The sequence below is a fragment of the Austrofundulus limnaeus genome, unplaced genomic scaffold (genome assembly GCF_001266775.1).
Source record: "Austrofundulus limnaeus strain Quisiro unplaced genomic scaffold, Austrofundulus_limnaeus-1.0 Scaffold4, whole genome shotgun sequence".
NCBI lineage: Eukaryota > Metazoa > Chordata > Actinopteri > Cyprinodontiformes > Rivulidae > Austrofundulus > Austrofundulus limnaeus.
In genome coordinates, this window is record NW_013952406.1 from 3,814,951 (window position 1) to 3,825,889 (window position 10,939).

Here is a 10,939-nt window from a genome sequence, read left to right on the forward strand (position 1 = left end):
ATCAAACGCACCCGGCAAGAATCCCGCACCGATTTATATACAAATCTATTTCCCCGCATTACAAGTCTGAGAAGGAGGAGGAGGAGGAGGAGGAGGGGGTAAAAAAAAAAAGTGACAATACTTCACCGGTGGAGATCTTCCGCCTGCTTTCCTTTATGTCGGCCAGCTGGACCGACACAAGTTAGGACAAGCCCTGGCATAGCTCCGACGTGCGGGACTTTAAAATCAACAAAGAGGACAGTCGGCTCTTCATGGCTGAACGTGAGTCGGTCTGAGCCGAGCTGCTGAGGCTGCTGCACGCACACAGCAGATCCTGCACAGCGCCCCTACCGGTCACTGCGCGAACTGCAACCTGTCAGGTGCACTCATGACCTCCCTCTCTCTTCCAACACATGTACTTACCAAAAACATAAAGGCATATTTGAGCAAATGTTATTTATACACAAAAAAATTACTGTGCTAATAAATTATATACCTGATAATTGTAGATCTATAACATACAAAATTGTTATCAATTGCCTCCGAAGGCTCATTGTTAGAAGAATAGAAATAGCCTTTATTGTTGCGCCGAGGGGAAATTCAGGTGTCACAGCAGAGGTTCACACGTTAGTCTACTTTACAAACTATAGACATTACACAAAAAATGAAATTAACACTGACAACGATACGACAACTACTAATAAAAATATAATATAAAGAATTGCGCAAGAAATAAAAAAATATATGTTTTGTTTTAGAGGCAGTATCAGAATCTGACATTAGGAATCAGAATTTTCCTTTTTTCAGTGCAAAATGATCTCAACCAACTTAAATGTAAAGTCTCACAGTGCGGACAACACAGATGTGCAATTACAGCCGAATTATTTTAAAAGTTTAAAGTTTAAAATGGGTAATAAAGTTTAAAATGGGTAATAAAGGGGTTACCACATGTCTGTGTTCACTTATCTGAAGCATCTGCAAAATATCTTGGGTAACAAGGAAGCTTTGACGGAGCTGATCAAACAAGAGTTCATTACGGAGCCACTTGCAGGTTTTTATTCTCACCACAAACTGCACCACATGACACATATGCGCAGAAGATACTTTGATCAGTTAAATCAGTTGACTAAGAGGAAGTTATATTTTCCTGTTTGCTCTGCCATGAAACTGTTTTGTCATACACTGTGCCACAAGGAGAGGAGTATCCAAAACTCAGAAAAAAAAATACTTCAAGCAAAAAGGTTTTTGCTCTCAGTATGTTACAGCCAAGTGCAAAACAACAAAACAATAAAAGCTGACATGTCCATCCACACTTTGTATCATTGGATAAAACTACAAGCTATATTTGAACATCTCTTGATATAATTTCGACACGAGAAGAACCATTTCCAGGACTTTTTTTAAAACCAATTTAATAAGCAAATGTGTCAGTTCAAACAGTGCCTTGTTGTGCTCACAGCCCTCTTAGAGGCACTTGATCCCGTCATTACTGGAACAACTTTAAAGTGCAAAGAGGAACGGATCAAATGCATCGTGTGCTTTGACTGCCGGCAATCATCCAGCAGGCACACAGTTTTAGAAGTCTAACATGAAAGGTTGATGAAGCATCATTAAAACATCCAAATGCTTCTAATTGTGTACTTTAATGGGAGCGTTTGAGCGATGTAGCAAGAACATATATTTCACACTCTGTCTCTTCTGATCGCCTGAAATCTCTGCTCAAACCTGAGAGCTCCGCAAGAGGTTTGCAAAATTTATGTGTGAGAAATGTGACTCACAAAAAAAAAAAAAAATCCAATAGTTACTGATTTCTTGAGACGAGAAGGGCTATTAAAACCTCCCCGTCAGTTCGGGATTTTCAGCTTTTCTTTCAAGTACTCAGAGGCTGCAAATGTCAACAAAAAAATGCGTTGCGTGTGAATAAACAGGTGTTACCTTGAGTTTGATTGTCCTCCTTTTGCATCCAGCAGCTGTGCAACTTTTTACCGAGGAGTCCATCGTCTGGGTGCGTAACACGGCACGCAGCAGGAAAAGTGAAGCCGCTTTCACCTCGATTAAAGGCAAACGTCTGTCTGGAGACGAACGTCGCCTTAAGAGTTTGTCTTCGCTGCTCATTTGTTCCTAGAATGTAGGAAATAAATGTTATGTTAAATGCATGTTTCTTGTGCAAAATAATGACATTATTGACTGCACAATAAAAAAAATTACAGAAAACAGAAAACACATTTTATTTGTTGCAATGGATGCATGTWGAATATGAGGTATACTTTTCAGTGTTTGATACAAAAACTGGTGAGGTAGCATGGTGCCCTCTGCTGAGATAAAGTTTTAGCAACACTCATTAAAAATGTGTTATGAACACACATTTTCTTTTATCCAAACAGACACAGCAACATAAAAAATATATACATTTTTTTGCATTACTATGATTATGGTTTAATTATAAAATCACAAAAAAAACTCGTGTTTTGTATCAATGCAGCTCTCAGAAACTTTCTGCATTTTTTTCCTTTAAATACGCCCCTTAGTTCTTTCTACTCTCAAACGGCCAGCTGCAGTTAAGTCCTCCCAGAAGACAACTTCATGTCCCCTGATTCAGTTCTTTCAGCACGCCTTTGTTCCACCTGTCAGTGTGGATTTACATTTCCTTGTAGACTTTGGCTGAAATAAGCTTATCTCTGCTCAAGACCCTCTGAAGAACAAAAGCCTGTGAAAACATTTAGACAAGTGTTCTCCAAGTGCTCACAATCAAGATTGCTTCYTTTTAAACACGGGTTTTAACGAAGAACTCTTGATTGTTCTGAAAATAATCTAAAGATTGATATCAAAAGAGTTCAGAAAATGTATTCAGGAGTCCTGCCGATGTCCTTTGTCCAGGTTGAATAAATCATGACTAACAAGTCTCGTGGATTAGGCACAGAAGATTGAGCAATTTGCAGACTTGAGTTGATTTTTTTTTTGCTGAATGTAATGCTTGTGATATTCCTACAAAAAAAATGGGGGAAACGCTTCCAAAAAGGCCTACATTTCTGATGGCAATATGGCGATTCATGTTGAACCATGGAACAAAGGATGAACCGCCAAGATAAAACACATTTCAAATGTATCTGCTCAGTTTATTGTGGTCTTCAGTCGTCTGTTCAGGAGATCTACATTCACTGGTCAGATCAAATGATGGGCTTTMTTTTGATGAGAGCGAGGATGCAACAAAACAGCATGGCACCGACATGAAACAAAAAAAAAACGGAAACGGTCGCAGACGTATTAGAACGATGAACGATACAAAGGAAAGTTTCCATTCTTACTGAAGCAAAAGCAGACGTTGTACCTGATCATTTTCCGTACTGCGTGCCTCCTGATTCTGACCGCAGACAACTCCCATCGCTCTTCTAGACGTCGAATTTYCTCCTTCGTAGTCTGCGGTGAAGATCACCGCCATCTTTAATCACAGCAGAGTCCATCTGTCGGTGGTTCTTCCCTTTCTAGTCTCTCTTTCTGCGTTTCTGTCTCTGTGTTCCAGCCCTCCGTTTGTTGTGTGTGTGTGTGGTGGGGGGGGGGGGTGTCTTATTTTTCATCCAACATCAAACCGGCGTATCGATGGGCCGCCCAGCAGGGGGGCAGCTTGAACATGCCGCGGTGACTGTTGTCCTTTTCCAAGCTGAAAATTAACCACCAATTTTTTTATTTTATTATTTTTTTCAGTATTTTGTGACGGAAACATAAAAAAACTATTCCAGGTTTTAGATCTTTGATTTCAACAAGCCTGACCTAGAAATTCATCAATGAGTTTAATGAAATGTCCCCGACTGTATCTTTCCTGTTGATGTTGCGAGCGATGAGGATTTAAGCTCTTTCTGTTTGAAACTTTATTTTTAAAAGAAATACTCCTTTGGATGGCCATCATGAGAGAAAAAAAACTTTTGTTCTTCTTGAACAAAGCTTAACTGGCATGTTTTAAAACCAACTGAAACTAAATTCTTAATTTGTCAGTTTGCTTTTGTTCCCATCTAATGCCAATACACTTATCACCCATCACTGAAGGCAAAATAATGTTTTTAATCAGTTCTGTCTGTTTGTCTACACAGTTAGTAAAAACATATCATAAATCCAGCCACTGATTGGAATTAAACTCTTAGAAAGAAACTTGGCCTACACCTACGATGCACTTTGGGATGGTTGCCACTCGTCACATTGTGTAAAACTAAAAATGGCTATAACTCAGTCAGCTTTACAGATATTGAGCAAAAGATTTGATGTGGTAGCAAATGAAAAATTGTCACAAAACATAATGTGATAAAGTTTTCTCCAGAGGTCTATGAGGTACTTGAGAAAAATAACAAAGTAAAAGTAAAATTACATGAACAGAAAATGACTTTGGTGAAAAAGAAAAAAATTGTACAGGTRTTCTGGACGGGTTCTTCTCTAATGAAACGTTTCGTCTCTCCTCCAAGAGACTTCTTCAGTCTGAGAGTTTCAGGCAAAATTCAGGCTTTTAAGCKCTGCCTCCATGTGACTGATATTCACATCACATGGCTATCGTTGACACCTAATTAACACTTATTGTTAACAGGGGGTGGAGTGATACTGGCAATAGCAGCGCTGTAGGAGGGGGACAACTGAAAACGGAGGCCTCCACCTCTGTTTAATGATGGACGGTCTTTCTTCACAAAAATGGCTTCTTTTACTCCTCTCTCAAACCAACGTTCCTCTCTATCAAGAATGAGAACATCCTCATCTCTGAAAGAGTGACCGCTGGCCTGTAAATGAGTGAAAACTGCAGAGTTCTGGCCATTAGATGTAGCTCGTCTGTGTTGGGACATTCTTTTGAACAGTGGTTGCTTTGTTTCCCCGATGTATAACTCCTGGCACTTGATGATCCAAATACCAATGTTTTTCTTTTTGATTTTTTACCTGGATTACTGAGATGCATCAGGAGACTTTGGTGAAAATAAATTTCACTGATGAGAAAACTAAAGTAAAAGTCATAAAACTGTGCACAAAATTTGGGAAAGTAAAAGTACTTTTACACACTCTCTAAGAACTAAACTGTTGAATTTACTGAACCAAACTGGTTCCACTATACCAGGTTGAGTAAATTGAGCAATAATATTGAGTAAATTAAATAAAATGTATATACGTATGTATATTCTTTGCTCAGTTTACTCAATTAGGCTTAGTGGAGCCAGCAGACATGACTTCGTTGAGTAAACGCAACACTTCATTTTTTTAAAGTGCATAAGCATCTTCTTTTATGATGAGTTTGAACATATTTAATTTAACAACCAGTGGTGGGCAGCACTAATCAAAAAAATAGTTCCACTAGCCCTAAAACACTAACTCAAATGTTTAGGTCCCCTAATTCTAAAGCAATAATGCACTGAAAGTTTTAGCCAAAGCTAAATCTAAAGCACTAAAARAACCCAGTCAACCCATGAACATTCTTCAACAGACAACATGAGTCACATGTTGCTCTGTTAAGCCTTATCACTGACATTCCACAGCTGTATTTGTACATATTGTCAATATATTGTCACCTAGGGGATAAGTGACACACGTATGAACAAAATGTGACAGCTTTCACTGTTAGCTGTTAACAATGTTGATCAAAAACATATATAGACCTCAGTTAGTTGCTTCTAAATTTAGCCTATAAAGTTGCCAAGTGCTAATCCACTAATACATTTTAAAATTAACAAAAGCCCCAAAGCACTAATCAGGAAATTAATTCCCCTATTAGTGCTTTAGGGAAATTGTGCCCGTCACTGGTAACAAGTATCTAGGTGTTACATCTTAAAGAAGTAAAGGTATCATTTTAGCTTTAAAATGTAACAAAATAAAAGTAAAAGTATAGCTATTTTAAAAATAATTGGTAAAATTACAAATCCTCTAAAAAAACTACTTAAGTACTGTAACGAAGTAAATGTACTTAGTTACCATAAACCTTTAGTTTTCTCGCAACACCCCATGAGATATTTTTTTTAGGTTTGACCAAAATGGCTACAACTCTGTCAACATAAGATGATCAAAGCCTAAAAGTTAATCAGATCTCATAAGGGTAGATGCCTTCACCTTCCTCTCTCATTGTTTTGCTTGTTGGATCATGTTTCTGTGGTCCACCCAGTCTTTGTGGACCACAGTCCCCTGTCTGTCACCCAACAATACGTCCCGTGACTCATGAATCTGTTCAAGTGTGAAACTTGAGCATCTTTATGTTGCAGCTGTGAGATTCTATTGGAGGAGGGGGATGAAAACAACAACAGAGAAGCATGTCTGCTCAGTCATCTTGTCGCTGTGGCAACAGGCCCAAACACTATCGGGAAAAGCATCTGATTTATCCACACAAATTAGGCTAGGACATTTTGAGAGGATTGTGAATGATGCAGAGCCGCACCAAATCAAAGCGATTACACTGAAACACAACCCAAGATTATTTTAAAATGTTTATCGACCTGCTTTACGGAGTTGTGGAAAACAGCTCAGAGATGCAGATCAATGCAAAGAAAGGAGAAGAGAAATGGGCGAAAAGGGAAAAAAATGAGGGTGGGGGGGGGGAGAAATGATATTGCCTTTGTGTTGCAGCTTTATCAGCTGCTTACCTTTCATCCAGATTTCACACTCGCACGTCGAGTTGTGACCAGGGTCAGGTCCGTCTCACAATGACCAGTTTTCTCCTCAAGCTGCAGCGGTCGGTGTTGGGAGCCACTTACGCTTGCTCGGGTGCACACGGTTTATTTCTGTCTCTGAAAGCACAGAGACAGAGGAGAATGTAAGAAAACGTAAAATTGAAATGTGAGCATAAGGGACTCAAAGTAGCCTAACTAAATTCAAATAATTTGTTATTMTACTTAAGTAGTAATTTTGGTTATCTGTACTTTACTTGAGTAATCATTTTTTCAGCCTACATTTTACTTCTACTCCTTACATTTTTAAAAAAGGTAAGAGGTAGAAAGTTGTCGCTTATGGGTTTTTTTTTCCATCTTGTTAATGTTAAAAAAATACTATCATGAAAAATTGTGCCTCTTGGATAGAGTGAATTTAACTGTGGTTGAATGAGGAGTATAAATACTGTATATACCATTTCTGATACCGTATTAGTTTGTACACAATCCATCACAGCTGTGCGCCCTTGGAAAAATAAACTGAAGCAGTCATCTCTCAATCAGTGTATTTTGGAAAATCTAACCYTTCATTTTTACTCAGTACTTTTACTTTAAGTACATTCTATTTCAGAAATTGTTGCCAATGTATCACTGTCATTTTCGACTCAGTAAAAAAATCTCAACGGTATTAATGCAACATTTTCTACTTATACGCTAGTAGACAACATAGACAAAGGTTTTGATTTTAAAAAATGTTTGCAAGTGCTTCCTATTGCATGACATCACATGCTTCCTGCTCCGTCCGACTGAAGACAAGATGCAAATCGTCCTGGACAAAGGTAATTAGCATAAAATTTCTTATGATTTTCCCCCAGACATATTTATAATTATTTCATCTTTCAAGTCTCTAGAGTAACACTCTCCACAAAAATTGTACCTAGGATATGGGTTTTTTTTGTTCACGGGCTTCTTTTTGTAAGAGGCAACAAAAGTTACCAATGGGCATATAGCTTGTCGCTAACTAAAGGAAAGCATGGTCTCCAGGATTGCACCAAATTTTCTTATTTCAAATTGTAGAATGTCTTATTTTAGTCTTCTAAGGATCCTCTTCCTAGTAAAATAAATTCTTATGTATTCAAGGCCTGTGTGTCTAAGATTTTTATTNTTCATTTTTACTCAGTACTTTTACTTTAAGTACATTCTATTTCAGAAATTGTTGCCAATGTATCACTGTCATTTTCGACTCAGTAAAAAAATCTCAACGGTATTAATGCAACATTTTCTACTTATACGCTAGTAGACAACATAGACAAAGGTTTTGATTTTAAAAAATGTTTGCAAGTGCTTCCTATTGCATGACATCACATGCTTCCTGCTCCGTCCGACTGAAGACAAGATGCAAATCGTCCTGGACAAAGGTAATTAGCATAAAATTTCTTATGATTTTCCCCCAGACATATTTATAATTATTTCATCTTTCAAGTCTCTAGAGTAACACTCTCCACAAAAATTGTACCTAGGATATGGGTTTTTTTTGTTCACGGGCTTCTTTTTGTAAGAGGCAACAAAAGTTACCAATGGGCATATAGCTTGTCGCTAACTAAAGGAAAGCATGGTCTCCAGGATTGCACCAAATTTTCTTATTTCAAATTGTAGAATGTCTTATTTTAGTCTTCTAAGGATCCTCTTCCTAGTAAAATAAATTCTTATGTATTCAAGGCCTGTGTGTCTAAGATTTTTATTATATTAGACAGTGAGGAGTGATGAGGGGGAGGGAGTAGCCACTGATTGGGAAAGACCCAGAGACATCTGCCTGCTGCCATTAACAAAAACTCTTCAGACCTTAGTAACAGCCTCCTCTTGTGGTCAAACTAGAACAATACTTTTCTGTGATACTGTGTCTTTTTGTCAGGTCGTTTTACAGCCACACACCTGTTTCTTTATACTTACCTGCAATTTTATCACCACGACTCCAGGCCCATGATGTCATCACTGTCAGAGGTTTAAAATAACATTTTAACTACATTTACTTTGCTACAGTACTGAAGTAGTTTTTTTTGGAGGATCTGTAACTACCAATCATTTTTAAATAGCGACTTTTACTTTTATTTCACTACATTTTAAAGCTAAAAATGATAATATTACTTGCTTACTTTAAAATGTAACACTCGTTACAAAATTAAATATGTCCGAATTCATCATGAAAGCTACTCTAATAAATGAAGTGTTTAAATTTACTCAACAAAGTCATGTCAGCTGGCTCCACTAAGCTTAGTTGAGCAAATTGAGCAGATAATATACATATATTGCTCAATTTACTAATGGAAGCAGTTTGGTTCAGTAAATTCAACGGTCTGTTTATTAGAGAGTGTATAAAAGTACTTTTGCTTTCCCAATTTTTGTGAACAGTTTTCTGACTTTTACTTGAGTAGTTTTCTCATCAATGAAATTAATTTTTACCAAAGTTTACTTTTAAGACAGCAACGACTCAACCACCCTGGAGAAAAAAAGTTCATATATGACAAGAGATTCAGGTGGTCATTGAGTCTGAAGCCAGTGTCATCAGTGTGTCCACACAGGAGAGAAACCTTACATCTGTGACCACTGTGTGACAAGAGATTCAGTCAGGAGCTCTGAAAACCCATCAACATGTCCACACTGCTGGTTGAATCAGCACTCAGTAGAGGAGGAGAATCTCGTGGATGAAATGTTTGAGTCATCATCATAACCTCATCTACATAAACAAAATGTTTCAGGTCTGTGGACATTTAGGGACAAACCATTCTTTCACTGCAGATTTGAATATCCATAACAAAATTAAAATAAAGCATAAAAGACAACGTGTAACCGCACTGTTGAAATGTGCTTGTTTGACAAAAACACATCTTGTATCAACTGTCACTGAACGTCCTCAAAATATTACGTTACCCTAGTCCAGTAAAAAAAAAAAAAAAAACAAGCAAAACTTTAATGCAAAAATGGAAATGGTTATAAGTTTTAGCTTCTCTCCACTGGCTCCCTGTCAAATTTAGAATATAATTTAAAATGTTACTCCTAACATNAATTGTAGAATGTCTTATTTTAGTCTTCTAAGGATCCTCTTCCTAGTAAAATAAATTCTTATGTATTCAAGGCCTGTGTGTCTAAGATTTTTATTCGCTTCCATACATCAGTCTCTTGCTAGCAAACATCGTTATTTTTTTGTTTATTTTTTTTATTTTTTGCTAGCCTAACATTAGCTCGTGTTTCGCTGAGGTAAAAGATGTTGATGTGCAGTTGGAGGTGCACTTTTCTTGAAACACAAGTACTTACCATAACCAATGCCCCCCTCCCAATAAATTCACAGATATTGAAGGCATGTATGGGATTTTTAATTGCTACCATAGATCATTGTCTTGCTAGTTAACAATAGCTTGTATTTTACACGAATATATCACCCTTCATCTCTGGTATGCCATGTATGTAAGCATTTTTTATGAAATAACTGGTCCAAATACAAAATCAGTCATGTATGTTGTCCTTTCCTTGGTTACACTGTAGCAGAGGTCCTGGCCATGCTGCAGGAATCTGAAACTGAGGCGGACATCACAGTTGTGCCTGAGTCAGAAATGCACGCACATGACACGGACTGTGACAGTGACCAATCTAATGACGAGGCCACTGGTGACCATAATCGCCTGGTTTAGACTTAATAAATTATCATTAAATTTAGATAAAACTAATTATATATTCAGTAACAGAAAGAAAACTGCTGATGTTCCATTTAGTGTTGATGGTGTCGAGATCTGTAGAGTCAGTGAGGTGAAGTTTCTGGGTGTCATCACTGAGGAGGGTCTGACATGGAGACCTCACATAAATCATTTAAGAACAAAAATAGCCAAATCCACTGCGATATTGTACAAAGTAAAGGACTTATTTAATGATAAAGGTCTGTTTATATAATATAATGCAACACTTTGTTCCACACTCAATTTATTGTGTTGATGTTTGGGGGAAAGTGTGTAAAACATRAACAAATCCTGTTTTTATTTTATAGAAAAGAGCTATAAGAATTATTACCAGAAAACATTACAGTCACCCATCAAATGTTCCATCAGTTGAAGTTATTGAAATTCTATGATTTGGTTAATGATAGTATTTTGTCAGTTATGTGTAGGGCCCATAAAAATACATTAACTTCAAACATCCGATTACATTTTGTTAAAAGAGTAAGTTGTTACAATTTGAAGGGGATTGAAATGTTTGTCAAACCTAAAATTAGGACCAGTTTGAAGGAACGGAGTACCTCAGTCCAGGGAATTAAATTATGGAATTATCTGGAGGATAATGTTAAAAAAAAGCCAAATCAATATGTATATTTA

The 10,939-nt window shown here is 37.2% G+C and overlaps 1 protein-coding gene across 3 annotated transcripts in view; it reads right to left on the reverse strand.

Moving 5' to 3' along the window:
* axin1 (axin 1) overlaps positions 1-3,525 on the reverse strand; it is a 30,190-nt gene extending 26,665 nt beyond the window's left edge. Inside the window, exons 1-2 of one of the 3 annotated variants that reach the window (XM_014023766.1) lie at positions 3,308-3,525; positions 1,915-2,100 (exon numbers count right to left, since the gene is read on the reverse strand). The gene's annotated coding sequence lies outside the window, so the exon portion shown is untranslated. Of the gene's footprint in view, positions 1-121; positions 353-1,914; positions 2,101-3,307 lie in introns of those variants that run through there. The other 2 variants (XM_014023758.1, XM_014023749.1) reach the window with 2 other exon arrangements.
* Positions 3,526-10,939: the final 7,414 nt, after the last annotated feature.